Source organism: Balaenoptera borealis (assembly GCF_965194805.1).
Source record: "Balaenoptera borealis genome assembly, chromosome: 19".
Classification (NCBI taxonomy): domain Eukaryota; kingdom Metazoa; phylum Chordata; class Mammalia; order Artiodactyla; family Balaenopteridae; genus Balaenoptera; species Balaenoptera borealis.
The window spans coordinates 21,176,290-21,186,036 of record NC_138878.1 but is presented as its reverse complement, the minus strand read 5'-3'; the positions used below and the strand labels follow the sequence as shown (position 1 = coordinate 21,186,036).

Here is a 9,747-nt window from a genome sequence, read left to right as displayed (position 1 = left end):
GTAGAATTAGGCTGTTAACTTAGGTTTGTGTTGTGCCAAAGCTCATGTTCTACTTAAAGAAACACACTCCAATAATATTCACTTCTTTTCAGTAAAGATGGATAAATTCCTATTATTTGCTGAGGACTACACTGAGTTCCTTGGGAAGAAAGAAATTGGAGACAGGAGGTCTCATTCTTTCAGAATTTTTAAATATAAATGAACAAGGTAGCACACATAGGAAGTAACCTCTATATTACTGCCAGGATGTTCTTTCTCAAACACAAAGCTACTTACATACCATTTTGTTGAAAAATGTCTTTAGTGTCTTTCTGTCTACAGGATAAAGCCTAAATTATTTAACATGACATTAACTGAACCTCTGCCCATTTCTCCAACTTCATTTCCAATATGCTAATGTCCTTATAGCCTACATTCCAGCTACACCAAACTATTTGTGCTTTCTGGAATGTGACTTTTTGTCACTATCCTAAAATTTTGCTGTTCCGATTTTTCTATCTGGGATTTCTTTCCATCATTTTAAAGGCAAGTTTTTGTCAAGAATCATCTGAAACAGTACCTCTTTCATGGATTATGCTCTTTTTTATCACCTGTAAACCACATCCATGCTTCTTCAACACAGCTATGGCAGCTACAGCTTATGTTTACATACTTTCTTCCTGGGTAGATTGAATTTTACAGTCTCAGGGCCATGTTCAGGGTATGTGGTAGAATTACAGCCATTAAATATTCTTTTAATAAGCAAAAACTGAGAACAGGAGAGAGAGGGTGGGTGAAAGGACCATCCAAATCTCTTGTAGGAGAGCAATAGGAAGCCCCGCAATAAATCTTATGAAAATTCAAAGCAAATAAATTCTATCATCATAAAGATTAGCTAGTTAATCTTTAACTAGGCTTCCATTAAAATAGTAGACACATATCAATGAAAATGACACAGGTCACTTTAGCTACCATGTACTCAGAGAGGGGGATTCCAACAGAAATTTTCTTTAAAATACAACAAACACACTTTAGTTATTGTGAATGAGAGAGAAAAGTACAGCTGTCCACACTGATATCTCAACTCTGGCCTATATGATGGTCTTACACAGACAGACACACACACACACGATGAGGGTCTCATACAGACAGACACACACATGCATGCACATGCCATGTGCACACACTCTCTTTTAAAATAGATTTTGGTGCTTATAAATACAAGAGGACCAATATTATACATGTTACAACAAATTTTGATTGTATTTCTTATATTTCTTTGGTGTTTCCTTTTCTCTCTCTTTTTATTTATTCAGTTAGTTATGGTAGTAACTGTAACAGTCATTTAGTATCACTTCTGCTTCAGTAAATTACCTTGCTTTATCCCAGGGGAAAAAAAAAAAAAAACAAACATAAAAATACAACTAAAACTCAAAGAAGAATGTAATAAGCCCTAGAACAATATATGCATTGCACTGAGATAGGATTAGCTCCTTCAGAAAGTGGTAGGGTTTAGCACAAGAGGTATGAGAGTGGACCCCCAGGGATCTTCTTAATGGGAGATTGCCACTAGGAAAAAAAAAAAAGAAAAACAGGAAAAATGAAAACATGGTTAACCACAGAAAAAAGAAAAGAGAGGGTAGGGTAACCACTAAGAAAGTAAACTATATTATTTTCCCAGTGCCACATCCTGGGCCAAAAATCTTGCTCATTCAGGGAATTGGCAGAGATGAATCATTTTTCTCATTTTCAGTTTTTGGTACATTCTTTCTGAGCAGCTCATTTGAAGAATGTAAACTCCAGGAACATGGATCTGTGTATCCCAGAGCTTTCGGAGTGATGAGAAGCCTGGCTGTTGGTTGAATGAAGAAGCAAGAATACCCTAGTGTCTGACACCAAGTCCTAGGTGTGTGCCCTTAACCTGCCTCTATCTCCAGCCTCAGCTCTTGCCACATCATAGTTAACCCACTGCAGCCTCACAGGTCTGCTTCTCACCAATGAGTCCTCCAAGCTACTGGCATTTGTTGTGGTCTGAAACCCTACGTCATCCTGCCCAATAGATACATAGTATGAGCCACAAAGCAAGTCTTATGTGTAATTACAAATTTTCTAGTAACCACACTAAAAAAAGTAAATTAGACAGATGAAGTTAATTTTGATAGTAATTTTTTATTTAACCCAATATATCCAAAACATTAACATTTGAGAAGTAGTCTATATAAAAATGGAGGTATGAACAAGGTATTTTATTTTATTTTTATTTTTATAATAACATGTAGAAGTTTTTGTGTATACTGGACTTACAGCACACCTGAATTTACACTAGCCGTTTTTCATGTCCTGCATTGGACAGTGCAGTTCAAACTCTTACTGTCTTCACTATCCTCCCTCCGCTTTTCCCTGGGAAGCTGTTCTAATCTGCTATTATGGCTTAGAGAAAAGCTCCCCTTTCTGGAGATGAGATTTTACCTCTATATTATATACTTTCTTATAAAATTCTTCATTATAGCAATTCTATGCTAATGAGTAATAACTCTTGGTGTTATCAGTTTAAAGTCTGTATTCCTCACTAGACTGACGGCTCCAGGAACACTTCTTTCATATTAATCCTTATATCCCCTGTGCTTACATAATATCCAACAAGAGGAGACATTTAATTAATACCTATTGAATAATCATTATTTAGTGCCTCTGACCCTTTATTTCCTCATCTATATAACAGGGATAAAAACGCCTATCTTATAGAGTGATTATAAGAATTAAACAACTTCATACATTCATGCATGTTTGTGTGTGTGTGTGTGTGTTTGTGTGTCTGTCTGTCTGTCTGTCTGTACTTAGAACAATGGCTAATACATCATAAGTTCTATATAGGGTCTGGCTTTTGGTAACAGTCATAGCAGTACGACTAAATCTAATTTTGTGAGGATTAAGGCAGACAGTAGATTGAGGAGGGTGTCTGGCATATGATAGTGCTACTTTTAAAAATTTTGTTATGCTCAGCCTATTATTTCATATAAATGTCATAGAATATGCTCTAGTAATTAAACCTCTTAGTATTAATTTGTAGTCCCAACCTTGGATTGCAATACTCTTAAGAGGCCCAGGAAAATAAAGAGTATTCTTCATTTAACAGCAGCCTGCACATATAATTACTAGAAGAAATGCAGAATTAAGCTTTAATTAAGGCCCACATGAGACTGCTTGGTGAATGTGTCTAGGTGGTAATATTGCTTATCTGTAAACCATAACTTCTAGAGTTTAGTATGTTCCCTTCCATCAATGTTTTTTTTCCAAGTATCACAATGTTTATTGATAGATACAAATATATAAAATCAGGGCATGAACATGACTTGATAAATTAAGTAGACTTAATTTCAATACTATAATACAAGGGACCAATTCAAATTCTCACCATTAGTTTCACACCCACAAAGACCACTTCAAGGGCACTTAAAATCTCAAACCTTACCAGTTTTGTGCAAGTAAACCATGTTTCTTTTAAAAAGACTTGTGCACTTGCCCAGGCTCAAGGATATTAAAATCTAGCACATAAAACCCATTACTAGAGGTAGAAATACTGGCAATATACTATTACGGCAGCAACCATCAATTACAGTTAAGAATTTTTCTGTAACAACCAAATGGATAAGTAAATATTGCAACAACTCAAGTATTACTGAGCAGAGTGCATTTCTACAGTATTCAGTGTTGCTATTCAGTTTTCTAACTTAAAACAACCTATGATAACTGGCAGCAAAGAAGGTCCTTGTAGTAGACTGCCTCTGCTTGAGAACTTATGATGTAATTATTGCATGCTGCTAATATACTATCTAAACATTAAAGATACTCCTAAAATATTTGATGGTAGACTATGATTAAGACATTACACTGCAAAAAAACCTTATGCAGAAAGAAATCCTGACATGCTTCTGCTTTAAATATTGTGCAAACATTACAACAGAATGAATTTTCGCAGTGGTTAGGTCAAATGCAGTTACGTCATAGCAACGGTATGTTTTGTGCAATTTAAGGCTTTGGCTGATTCTTTTAGTCAGCTTCTTCCTCTGATTCTTCTTCTTCAGCAGTTTCTAGCCAGGTTAGTCACTGATTCACCTGGAACAAAGCCTTGCCTTTCCCTGGGAACTCTTGGGTTATATCTTCTTTCCAAGCCAAGAAACCTCTTCTTCAATAATTTCCATGTCATAGAAGTGAACAAAAAAGCAGAGCAACATGCCTTTCGGGAAGTTGCTATTGTAGCAGTGCACCTGAAGAACACAGAGGGCACTGACTTGTAGATCAACGTGATCATGAAGGAATTTTTGCATTACTGGCTTGAAGGAAAGAAGCAATTGTTTTTCCTGCTCTAACTGTTCTTTGGAAGGAGAAGAGGAAGAATCTCTTTCATCACTGGGTGGGTTTACTTCACTAGAAATGTACTGTAAGAAGCTAGCCACTAAGATGTGCACAAATCCTTTACCTACATGAAGTTTGGGAGAGATGTTATCTTTAATCCACTTATATATGGTTTGAGGGGATGATCCAACTTTGCTTTACCAGTGCCTTCTCCAATTTGAGGAGTGGGAATAAGAAACCCAGTCCCTTTCCTCCCAAGATCTCCAACATGTGGTCCTTATTCCGATCAATTTCTGGGAGCATTTTCTGCATATTAACCTTGCTTTGTTGGAAAAGCTCTGTTAACCACTCTGGATCTTGTAATTTAGCTAATTGCTGAAGACAAAGTAAGAAGAGAGGAAAATGGGTGCCACTTTCCAGTGGTTGAGCTAGTTCTGAAATGCTCACCAGCTCCGAAATGATAGCATGAGCTGCAAACTGTGCTAAATATGATTTCACCAAGGGGATGTCAATCTCCAGTTTGGGGCACTGGTCCAATATATTCAGGAAAGCCTGCATGAAGTTGTCACTTGTGGCCATCCCTTCCTGTTTGAGTAAACTGATCAAAGAACTTGCTTTTTCTTTATCTTCATCACTTCTATCTAGTGACAGGATGATTACTTTGCTTAATATCTCAGGGAGAAAGTGTTTAGGAGCCCTCATGTCTCTTACACCATTGACAGCTTCGTTTGCATTTCCACTATTCAGATACTTGGTTACAACCGTTTTGGTTAGTTTAAGCAGTTCTTCCTTTGATGGTGGTGGTTTTTTACTGGTCTTGGCAGGCTTTTCCTGAATAAGTGGTGGATTAGTTTTGAGACCAAGCTGAGGTGTCTGTCCCAGAGGTGGTGTTTGAGTGTGTGGTGGTTGTGCACTAGGAGGAATCATAGTTATCTGGGGCTGAAGCTTTGGCACTTGATTTTTATTCATTAGGAAAGACTGAGCAGGCCTCAGGCTAATCTCATCTGCATTAAGCTGTCCTTTCTTAGAAAACTGAGGTGGCATATCCTTCAACTGTCCTTGCAGCTGGGATAAAATTCCCTGACTCTGGTTATGGTAGAGCTGGCTTAGCCCCTGGCTTTTCATAAACTTGCCTCCCATCTCCCCAAACTGTGATTGTGTGGGAGGTATGATGTGTCCCCCATGGCCACTGAAGAGTTGATTTGAACGATGACGCCCCATAGTGGGTGAAAATCTATCCTGGATAACTCCTGGACCAGTACCAATTCCGCTACCTGGCATTTGTCCAAACACATCAGCAAGTCCTCCAAGTGGGTCCCTATCCATTGTCATCCTGGGTGGCATGAACGGTCCCTCCAGAAAGAAGTCACTTCTCATCCCTTGAGCCATAGGAACAGGAATAAATACTCCTAGATCTTTTACTGCATCTTGACGGATTTGATTGATCATCTTTGGTCCATTGTCAAGAAAAGGCTTGTGAGGAACCCAATGGTGTTCTCTCAGCTCTATGGTATGCTGCAGCAGGAAACGAATCCTCACCAGCAATTCCTTACTTAACATCAAGGAGCACATTTGGGCAAAGTACTGATCCATTAAGGACTTGGCTCTTTCCTGGTCTAATCTAGGTCCCACTGTCCTCATTATCTGACAGAGGCACTCCAAATCCTCTCCCATATCTTTGAGTTGGAGTCTCTTCTTTTTTTCCAAAAGTGTTTTGGAAGGATAGATTCATAAATAAGATCAAGCTTTCCAAGTTCTCCAACGAATTTGATGTTCCCCAACATCTTGATCTTAGCAATGGCTCTCTGTTCCTCCTCCTCGGGGAGGAGGGGATTTTCATGCTTATCATAGATATAAACATTTCTGGTTCGGTTTTCAAATTCATCTTGTAATTTGGAAATTCAGAGGCGTCTGAATGTTGTGCTTTGCTTCTGTCCTGGTTGACCCTCTGCTGCTGGGCCATCAAAGTTTGGTTCATCTTCTGCCAATCGCAGACATAGCTGAACATACAGCGAGCTATACTTTGGCTCTTCTAGGGCTTTGTCCACAATCAGCAGTATGACCCCTTTAAGGATGAGTTTAGACTCTACACCCACAATGAGGAGCTCAAGGCATAGCTTGTCAGACTTCTCAGGAGTAAGCTTACTTAGTATGCCTCTTACTTTCCTGAAGATTGCATCATGTCGTTCTTTTTCATTTGCGTAGTTGTTTGCTACGGAGTTGTCATCTCATCTAGTGTTTCCTGCAGGAATCGATTTCTGCGCGTTTTGCCCTGGGGATTTCCCCGGGAACTCGCTGTTGACAGCAGTCTTGAGATAGTGCTGAGGTGCACCCCTGCTTCCTCCTCCGCCAGAAGAAGCACTGAAAGGAGAAGCACCGCCTTCTGCAATCTCACTTTTCACTTTGGCAGCTCGACAACGAAGAATCTTCAAAAGAATAATATTAATGGATGGGGTGGGGAGGGAAGGGGATGGGAGAAATGAAAAACCTTCACCGAGAACTCAGCATTTGCCACTGCAGCTGCCTCCTCAGGATCTGGTCATCGGGGACGGGGAAGGGAACGGAAAAGAAAAAAGGCAGAGGGAAGGGGGAGGAAGGAGTCGCCCCTTCCAGCAATGTTATGTGATTTATGAAGGCATTTGAGTTCCTGTAGTTTTATTTGTCTAATGAGAGGTAGGACTGGTGATTCTTTATTTCCTAAATTTGGGCCAGTCATGAAAATTTGTCCCCATAACTGATTCTTCTTTAGCCCCCTCTGCAGAGACATACACTGTTAATCAGCTTATTGTACTTTCCTTTTCCTTTCATTGTCTTTACTCCTTCCATCTGAAGTGTAGTTGTGATAAAGTCAGTCCAGCCTCCTGCAGGCTAATGTGGACTGGGAAATAATGGGTTACACCTATAAGGTCTCTCTAGCTTGCAAATGATAAGAATCCGTAATGACTATCCAGTCCATCCTACATGAAAAGAGTGATCTAATAGTATAAAATGGTTGTAAAGATAACCCAATGTCCCAGGCAAGGATTTAAAACGTGCTTTTTTTTTTTTTTTTAAGTATAGTTGATTTACAATGTTGTGTTAGTTTCTGGTGTATGGAAAAGTGATTCAGATATATATAAACACACACACATACACATGTGATTCAGATACATATACACACACATACATATACACACATACATATTCATATATATATTCTTTTTCATATTCTTTTCCATTATGGCTTATTACAGGATATTAAATATGGTTCCCTGTGCTATACAGTAGGACCTTGTTTAAAAAGTCTTTTTTAAAAAGCAGATGTTAACCTTCAAGAGGGAGCCATCTACAACTCAGTATAAAGGACTTAGTTGCCACAATAACCCTTTGTTCTGGACAAAAGTCTGATATGTTCACTGATTTCTACAATCAAAAGATGACTACATGGTGAAATTAGGCTGAATTTCCTTACTGAGGCCCAATGGTCAGTAAGTGGTCAGAATGGCCAGTAGGGATATGGAGATCCTATGGGTCACAGGCAGGAGTGGAGGTACCACCAAATTGCAGCTCAGATTATCACCAAGAGAAAAGTTAATGGCTTTTAGTCAAGAAAGTCAAGATAAGTGGGCTTTCAAAGTAAGGGAAGCAAGAAATTGGAGACCTGTGGAGGACAAAAAAGAAAGGGGGAGTAGCTGGAGAAGGGTTACTGTGCACATTTCATATTTAATACTCGATAATGCCTCTGCCTGTGGGTAAAAGCTAAATAAATTAGAAAATGTTAGTAGGATTTATCATGCATCATGCAAATAAAAAGGTTGGAATTCAGTCTGATGTGAGTTAGTTTGAATTCTGAAACCACAATTTAATAGCTGCGTGCTCTTTGTCTGCTTACTTAAGCTTGATAAGCTTCCACAGTCTCTACTTCTAAAGTAACAGGGAAATGCCTATGGTAAAGATTTCTTTTTTGTTTGTTTTGGCTTTCTTTGAATTACTAAACGGCACAGAACAGATATAAATAATGCTATTTCTCTTATCTGTCCCCTTCTTTCTTTCATCTGAATGGCACTGTGTTTGTACAATTCTGTAGTTAGCATGATCAAACCTTCTGCAGATTTCCCACTGCACACTTAGGAATACAAACCAAATTAAAGAGAAGAATGTGACAAAATTGCAATGGTGAGTGTCTGTGTGTGTGTGTTGTAAAAGTTGAGGGTATTGATTAAAAAGTCTCCATTTCTTAAATTATTTCTGGCTCAATTTTCTAGACTTTCAGGTACTTTTAAGATCTTTTCATTCTTAGGAATAAAACATTCATTTTTGCATACAAATAACTAGCTAGAGATAGAAGAATAGAGAAATATACTCAATAGGAATTAGTAAATTTAAGATAGTAATGAGCATAACATAACTATCTTCATCACTTTCATATACACTGCCTTCTTACACACCCACAATAATCAGGTGAGATAGGTAATTACTAGGCATACTTCACAGACAGATTATAAGACTCATCTTAAGGTCATAGAGCAAAAAGTTGCAGGCTCTCTAAATCTCACCTTTTCCTATAATATTGCTGCTGGCAAATGCAACAATATTTTCTTGTGTAAAAAGGTCACATTTTAATTTCCCCTGATGTTACGAAAACACAAGTACTAGAGAGGAATGTGGTTGACATTAAAACCGCTGAAAACAAAGTAAGCACTCTTTTTAGGGAATCTTTCCAATTTAGGAAAGCCCATAACTATAAACAAAGAAAGTACCATGGAGAAGAGAACGAGATAACAGTTACTATCTAGGAAACATTATCCAAAGTCTACGTGAATAGGCCAGTCCCAGACATTTAAAGTCTACTAGTTGTGGGACTAACAGCAGTATACTCAAATGATAGAGTATCCAGGACAGTATGATGATACCTGCTTTAAGAGAAGTCATTTCCAAATCATTGAGCCTTGAACAATGAAAGGTGAGCACTACTGGCATACCTGTCAGATGGAACAAACCCAGAACACAGTACACATGGATCAGATCTTTGCTATCTATAAATATTAAATAAGCATTTAGTGTTGGACAGCTCTGGGCTTTCTGAGTACAGGCATTGTTCTTCAAGATAGGCATATGTAATACCATGTAGTATACAGAAAAAAAAATTAATCGGGAAAGGAAGACCTTAATCCCAGCTGATTAATTCTCTCTGAAAAGTTATCTACGGTCTCTGAACTGTCATTTACCTGAGATCTAAATCTCTGACCTGCCTACATCACAGAATAGTTAGGAATTATCATAGAACTAAAATACCCCATATTGTGTAAAGAACAGAAAGATTATAAGGAGGTGTTATTCTCAATACAAATTTAAAACTTCCTGTTGTTTCAATCCATCTAGCTCATTATATGTGAAACTTCTTTTTAATACTAATTAATTTTATTATATATT

The 9,747-nt window shown here is 38.1% G+C and overlaps 1 pseudogene across 1 annotated transcript; it reads right to left on the bottom strand.

Annotated features, from left to right (window-relative positions):
* Positions 1-3,264: 3,264 nt before the first annotated feature.
* LOC309617125 (eukaryotic translation initiation factor 4 gamma 2 pseudogene) lies at positions 3,265-6,836 on the bottom strand (annotated as a pseudogene). The gene has a single exon. The product of its transcript is annotated as a eukaryotic translation initiation factor 4 gamma 2 pseudogene (transcript).
* Positions 6,837-9,747: the final 2,911 nt, after the last annotated feature.